This window comes from Mandrillus leucophaeus, unplaced genomic scaffold (genome assembly GCF_000951045.1).
Source record: "Mandrillus leucophaeus isolate KB7577 unplaced genomic scaffold, Mleu.le_1.0 Scaffold248, whole genome shotgun sequence".
NCBI classification, from domain to species: domain Eukaryota; kingdom Metazoa; phylum Chordata; class Mammalia; order Primates; family Cercopithecidae; genus Mandrillus; species Mandrillus leucophaeus.
This window is the reverse complement of record NW_012102565.1, coordinates 635,900-643,675: the sequence shown is the minus strand read 5'-3', so window position 1 is coordinate 643,675 and position 7,776 is coordinate 635,900. Positions and strand designations below refer to the sequence as shown.

The 7,776-nt window shown below is 45.7% G+C and overlaps 1 protein-coding gene and 1 pseudogene across 3 annotated transcripts in view; one reads left to right on the top strand and one right to left on the bottom strand.

Annotated features, from left to right (window-relative positions):
* The window catches only part of LOC105541933 (up-regulator of cell proliferation), a 50,219-nt gene continuing 42,443 nt past the window's right edge, over positions 1 to 7,776 (top strand). For all 3 annotated transcript variants that reach the window (XM_011983221.1, XM_011983220.1, XM_011983217.1), the window contains exon 1: positions 1 to 175. The gene's annotated coding sequence lies outside the window, so the exon portion shown is untranslated. The remainder of the gene's footprint in view (positions 176 to 7,776) is intronic.
* Positions 6,144 to 7,576, bottom strand: LOC105541932 (annotated as a pseudogene).

The window sequence follows — 7,776 nt, the reverse complement described above, 5'->3', positions numbered from 1 at the left end:
TCGACCACTGGTCAGCAAGGCCCCGGAGAGGCCAGCGAAGAGGAGGGGCTCGTTGGCTTTACCGGACGCGCGGAGCACCCTCAAGGTGCCAAACGCTCGCTTGCTCCCTGTTCCTACATCCTGGGCGTCTTCTCAGGCTGTCATATAACTCCTGAGAATAGTGGTTCTTAACTCTGTAAGTATACATACCCTTGTACGCCTTATGGCTGGATGCGTTACAGCCATTTCCATGTAGATGTCTGTGCATACGTGCACACGCACAACTCTCCGCAGTTTTGGAGATCTCCGTGTTCAGTCGTACCTCACGTGATCTTGCACTGCCAATGTTGAGAACCAATGCCTTAGACTATGCATCTCCCAAACTTAATTAGCTGTCTCCTTCCTGTTTTCCTAAGACTTGGCAGGCGTCTAGGTCAGAGTTGTTTAAACTGAGGGTTATGAACTATTTAGTGTGTCACGAAATCAATTTAATAGGTTGCAACCAACATTTGAAAAAAAAAAAAAAAAGCCAGACGAGGTGGCTCACGCCTACAATCCCAGCACTTTGGGAGGCTGAGGCAGGCGGATCACTTGAGGTCAGGAGTTCGAGACCAGCCTGGCCAACATGGTGAAACCCCGTCTGTACTAAAAATACAGAAATTAGCTGGGCATAGTAACGTATGCCTGTAATCCTAGCTACTTGAGAGGCTACTTGAGAATCACTTGAACCCAGGAGGCAGAGGTTGCAGTGAGCCAAGATCGCGCCACTGCACTCCAGCCTGGGCAACAGAGCGAGACTGTGTCTCAAAAATAATAAAAAATAAAAATAAAAAAGAATAAAATGTCAGTGCCTGTCACACAGTGAAGGTAAGAATTGTGGAAGTTTTGTTGCTGTGTATATGTAGATGATATTTAATCTTCAGACTGAGACATGTTTGAGCATGAAAGTGGCTGTTAATATAATTACTCTGGGACCAAAGCCATAATTTAGGATTGTCTCCAGCCAGCCAGGACACATGGTCACCTCTATGTTTGTACTCAGTCAGGAAACAAAATGTATTATAGACATTTCAATGGTTGCCCAGCTTTGTCCCTGGCTTTCATGCTCCTATTCCCTCAATCTGTCCTCCACACAACTTCATAAACTGTCTGAAATATAAAGCTTACCACACTGCATCCTTACCCAGAACTCTTCAAGGAAGCCCAGTGGCCTATAGCATCACATTCACTGTCATTCAGGGGCCTTCAAAATCTAGGATCTTCAGCCAGGCACAGTGACTCACGCCTGTAATCCCAGCACTTTGGGAGATTGAGGTGGGTGGATCCCTTAGTCCAGGAGTTCTAGACCATCCCTGGGCAACATGGTGAAACCTCGTCTCTACAAAAAATACAAAACTTAGCTGGGCATGGTGGTGTGCGCCTGTAGTCCCAGCTACTTGGGAGGCTGAGGTGGGAGGATCACTTGAGCCCGAGAGATCAAGGCTGCAGTGAGTTGTGATGGCACCACTGCACTCCAGGCTGGGAGACAGAGCAAGACCCGGTCTCAAAAAAACAAAAACTCAAAACAAAATCAAGTATCCTCCAGCTTTACCTTCTCCTTCCTACCTCCAGCCGACCTGACTATCAAGTGTTTCCATCACCACAGCATCTACGTTCCTTGACTAGAGCATTCACCTTCCAAAGCCAGCTCAAGCATCACCCGTTGAACGGCCCAGGTCAAGCACTTCCCCTTGGTGTCAAACATTTACAACAGAAATTTTTGTTAGTCCATGGGCCATCCATCCTCCTACATTATTGACATGGCCTTCCCTCCCCATAAAACAAGTGATTCTAGATTTTATAAATGTTTATATATTTATGTAAGAACATATAAATGATTATTTATGTGCTAAGAATATATATGGTGGTTTTGAAGTGTCAAATCTCAAAAAGTATTTTTGGATGGTAGGTTTACTAATGTGTTAATTTCTAAAATTTCTACAGAGAATTTGCATCATTTGTATAATTCAGGAAAAAAAGAAACACAGGATAGAAAATGAAAAATTCTGTTTCTACTCCCTGTTGATAGTTTAGTGAATGGTTTTCTAAACTTTTTAGTATGCTTATATGTAATGTTTCATTTTCAACATTGAAATAATTTTAGATGTACAGAAATGTTGCAAGAATAATACACAATTGGTCAGGTGCAGTGGCTTATGCCTGTAATCACAGCACTTTGGGAGGTCGAGGCGGGTGAATTGCTTGAGGCCAGGAGTTCAAGCTTAGCCTGGCCAACATGGTGAGACCCCATCTCTACAAAAAGTACAAAATTTAGCCAGGTGTGGTGGCGTGCACCTGTAGTCCCAGCTACTTGGGAGGCTCAGGCACAAGAATTGTTTAAACCCAGGAGGCAGAGGTTGCAGTGAGCTGAGATTGCACCACTGCACTTCAACCTGGGCAATGGTGAGACTGTGTCTCAAGAAAAAAAAAAAAAGAATAATACACAGAAGATTTTTAAATGGATAATTTTGACTACATGAAAGTTTAAAACTTTTGTCAAACAACACCAACTAGAAACCAAAAAGACAGCACACAGAATGCGAGACAATGTTTGAAATAATAATATCTCACTACAGTCTAAGATCCAGAATATATTAAGAATATTTAGAACTCAATAAAAAAGACTAATAACCCAATTAAAAACTGGGCAAAAGATGTGAATAGAAATTTCTTCAAAGAAGATACTCAACTGGGCAATAAGCACATTTTAAAAAATCAGGCTGGGCGTGGTGGCTGAGGCCTGTAATCTCAACACTTTGGGAAGCTGAGGTTGGAGGATTGTTTGAGGCCAGGAGTTTGAGACCAGATTGGGCAACATAGTGAACCCCTGACTACAGAAAAATTTAAAAGTTAGCCGAATGTGGTGGTGTGCATCTGAGGGCCCAGCTACTCAGGAGGTTGAGGTGTGATTATTGCTTGATTCCAGGAATTTGAGGCTGCAGGGAGCTATGATTGAGCCACTGTACGTCAGCCCAGGAGACAGAGCAAGACCCTGTCTCTTTAAAAACAAACAAAAATAAGGCTGGGCACAGTGGCTCACGCCTGTAATCCCAGCACTTTGGGAGGCTGAGGAAGGCGGATCATGAGGTCAGGAGTTTGAGACCAACCTGGCCAATATGGTGAAACCCCATCTCTACTAAAAATACAAAAATCAGCTAGGCATGGTGGTGCATGCCTGTAATCTCAGCTACTTGGGAGGCTGAAGCAGAAGAATCGCTTGAACCTGGGAGACAGAGGTTGCAATGAGCCGAGATTGTGCCACTGCACTTCAGTGACCTGGGCAACAGAGCGAGACTCCTTCTAAAAAAAAAAAAAAAAAAAAAAGAGGCCTGGTGTCTTGGCTTACATCTATAATCCCAGCAGTTTGGGTGACTATCTGTGGTGGGAGGATCACCTGACCCAGGAGTTCAGGACCAGCTTGGGCAACATGGCAAGACCCCATCTCTACAAGAAAAATTTTTTTTTCTTCACCAAAAGCAGATACTTGAAAAAATTTTAAGAATTAGTAGAGCACAGTGGCGCATGCCTGTAGTCCCAGCTATGATTGCTTGGGCCTAGGAGGTTGAGGTTGCTGTGAGCCCCATTCACGCTACAGCATTCCAGCCTGGGAAACAGAGCAAGACCCTGTCTCAAGAAAATAATAATCATTAGACATAAGGGAAGTATAAATCAAAGCCATAATGAGATACCACTTCACACCCTCTAGGATGGCTGTAATTAAAGGGACAGACAACAAGTGTTGACAAAGATGTGGAGAAGTTGGAACCCTCATACATTCTGGTGGACTATAAAATGGTACAGTCATTTTTGGAAAACAGTTTAGCAGTTCCTCAGAAAGTTAAGTGATGCCAAGTATGGTGGCTCACGCCTGTAATCCCAGTACTTTGGGAGGCCAAGGCAGGTGGAGCACCTGAGGTCAGGAGTTCGAGACCAGCCTGGCCAACATGGTGAAACCCTGTCTCTACTAAAAATACAAAAATTATCCAAGTGATGGTGCATCCCTGTAATCCCAAGTATTCGGGAGGCTGAGGCAGAATCTCTTGAACCCAGGAGGTGGAGGTTGCAGGGGGCCGAGATCGCGCCACTGCACTCCAGCCTGGGTGAGAGAGTGAGACCACCTCTCAAAACACAAACAAACAAACAAACAAACAAAAATGGAAATTAGCTGGGCATGGTGGCCTGCACCTGTAATCCCAGCTACTTGGGAAGCTAAGGCAGGAGAATAGCTTGAACCTGGGAGGTGGAGGTTGCAGTGAACCGAGATCGTGCCACTGCATTCCAACCTGGGCGACAGAGTGAGACTCCATCTCAAAAAAAAAAAAAAAGAAAAAGAAAAAGAAAACCTTGTTGTGCTTTTATTTCAATGCTGAATTATTTACAGAAAAACAGATAATACCCTTTTGAATTTAGTGTTCACACACAGAATTTCTTTTGCAAGAAACCTTCCATAACTTGTTTTAAACCTTTAGCTGTATCTTATCTAATTGAAAATAATCCTTTAGCCCTAGACAAAAATTTCCATGTCCATTCCTTCTTAGAACATTTTACTGAGATTATATGATTAATGATTATTTGCTAAGATTAAGAGCCTTACTAAGTCCCTTACCAAAGTCCTGGGCCCTGCCAAGTTGTAAAGTAGGCAAGTTGAACAGTTCTCAAAGTCAAAAGAAGCAGTTTATAACTGTAAAACATTTAACAAACCTAATATCTGTCCCGTATAATTTAGACCACCTGTCTACATTTTAACAACAACATTTGCATTTTACCAGTAATCTTTAAGACTGTTTTTATTTCTCAAGGATTAAAGTCACACGAACTAAAAGGCATTACAGCTTTTATTTTCCCTTCAAAAATATTTGATCGAAGCACTTATTTTCCTTTAGGCCAATTAATTAGATCTCTCTCTTTTTTTTTTTTTTGGTTTTTTTGTTTTTTTGAGACGGAGTCTCGCTCTTGTCGCCCAGGCTGGAGTGCAGTGGCGCGATCTCGGCTCACTGCAAGCTCCATCTCCTGGGTCCACACCATTCTCCTGTCTCAGCCTCCCAAGTAGCTGGGATTATAGGCACCTGCCACCATGCCTGGCTAATTTTTTGTATATTTAGTAGAGATGGGGTTTCACTGTATTAGCCAGAATGGTCTCGATCTCCTGACCTCATGATCCGCCTGCCTCGGCCTCCCAAAGTGCTAGGGTTACAGACGTGAGCCACCGTGCCTGGCCTAGAGCTCTCTTTTTTTATAGACATCACACACAACACATGTAACTGCACAGACAAACAGAAGCAGATCCAGTAGTTACAAGATTTTCTGTTCACCAATCTCCTAATTGGACTATTGGCCTCGAGTGGGGCCCTTTAAGAGCAGGGCTAGAAAAGCATGCAGTTTCCAGGGCCCAATAAACAGGGATAGCTGGAAGACAAAAACAGATTTTGAGGGAGACCTATCCGCTTTTAATTGCTGGGTTTTTATGAGAAAAACAGAGGTTTCTCCCAAAATGGCATGCATGGCACCTTTTCTGTTCTTCTCAAGGAGTCCCAGGCTATCAGAAATTATTTTAGGGCTCCTCATGCGTGCATTAAGGGTAGCAAGACAAAGCGGAGAAAAGGAATTCAGTCAACTGGGAAAAAAATCTTTTTCCAGAGAAACAAGACCAAAGAAGAGAAAAACATAAAGGTTTAAAAAATATTCACTTTTTTTGTTGTTTTTGAAACAGAGTCTCGCTCTGTTGCCCAGGCTGGAGTACAATGGTGCGATCTTGACTCACTGCAACCTCCGCCTCCCAGGGTCAAACGATTCACCTGCCTCAGCCTCCTGAGTAGCTAGGACTACAGGCAAGTGCCACCACACCCAGCTAATTTTTCTTGTGTTTTTAGAAGAGACAGGGTTTCACCATGTTGGCCAGGCTAGTCTTGAACTCATGACCTCAGGTGATCTGCCCACTTCAGCCTCTCAAAGTGCTGGGATTGCCGGTGTGAGTCACTGCACTCACCCCAGATATCCACTTTTTAAAAAAAATTTATATCCAGTGCTTTATTAAAGATAAATAGTCTTATAAGAGAAGTAATGTGTTCGCAGGCCAACAGAGAATGCATGTATATGAGAAAGAGATGTGTGAGGTCCCTGATCTGTGCTCTAAGGGAGTGGGCAGTCAGGCAGGGCCTTGGCCAAACAGTAAGGCAGATGAGGATCCCTATCCTGGGGGACTCACTGCTCCTGGGTGCCCCAGGAGATGTAATCTGGTCGTGTGGCCATGTGGTACTCATCCATGAGCTGCTGCACAATCTCCCTGGATGTGTCCATCTCATCAAAGTTGTCCTTGAACATGTCCTCCTTGCGAAATGGCTCCAGGAAGGCCTCCCTCTTCCGCAGCTGGTCATATTGGTGACAGGTTCTCTTGAAGAGTGAGGAGATGCTGGTGTGGTTGGCCATCATGAGCCCACTGACCCGGTGGGCCAAGGGCAGGTAAGGAGACTTCCTCGACAGGGCCACCTGGATGCTGGTGGGGCCCCACAGGATAAAGTTGGCCAACTTCCGTTTCCGGATCCTCTGCAGGTTCTTGTGGACCTGGGTGGGGTTCACGTCTCCCTGGATCGTGTTGAGGATGGTGATGTAGGAGTGGTTGGTGTGGTGGTCTCGGCCTGTGGACACCATCACATTCTTGGGCTGCAGCAGCTACGTCATGACATCCAGGACCGTGATCTTCCTCACACTGGCCACTGACTGGTCCATAGTTAGCAGGGTGTAGCCGGTCATGAGAAAGTGGAGCCATGGTGTGGGAATGAGTGAGGCGATGAGGCTGATGAGGTCATTGTTCATGTAGCTGGGGTAGTGCAGGGTGAAGGTGCTGGCTGACATGATGGTGGACACCAGCTGGTTGGTCTGAGAGAAGGATGGGTTCTGGATATTCAGGGGGTCTATGGCAATCTGGTTCAGGGCTGTGTTGTGCAGCACCACCACACAGTCTGCATTCTACATCAGCCTCTTGAGTGTGAGGAGTGAATTATAAAGCTGGATCACCACGTCGCTTATCTCGTCCTGGTTGAGAAACACTGAATATGTCTGCACCAGCTTCTTAGGATACCTATCATTCAGCCATTCTAAGAGGTAGGAGCCGAAGCCAGAGCCTGTCCCCCCAGCAATGGACTGACACAGCACAAAGCCATCTAGATCGTCACTACCATCTGCCTCTCAGTCTATGATGTTAAAAATGTCCTCATGGAGCTTCTCTCTCTGGGAGAATCTGCTGGCCCAGTTGTTGCCAGCTCCTCCTCCATGCTCCCAACAGGTAGATGTTCTCTGGGTTGTAGAGCTTGGGATAGGGGGAGTTGAGGATGGAGTGGATCACCCGGGGCTCCAGGTCCAGCAGCACGGCCCAGGGGATATAGTGCTCATCTTCTGCCTGTTAGAAAAAGATGTCCTTGTGGTCAGTGCCCTTGATGGCGAACTCCTCTACAGTACCCTCGGAGCTGATACCATGCTCAGTGCACAGCTGTTTCCAGAACTCGAACCCAATCTGATTGCCGCACTGGCCCAACTGTAGGGTGATGATTTCCCTCGGCATCACTCCTCAGGTGCCGGCGTCGCAGCCACTCCCACCCGCAATGCCACCGCATGCCAGTCCCCCAGATATCCACTTTTAGTTAAGCCGAACTCTCTTTAAGAAAATCCTATTTTGGGGTCTGGGTGCGGTGGCTTATGCCTGTAATCCTAGCACTTCGGGAGGCTGAAGTGGGCAGATCACTTGAGGTCAGGAGTTCAAGA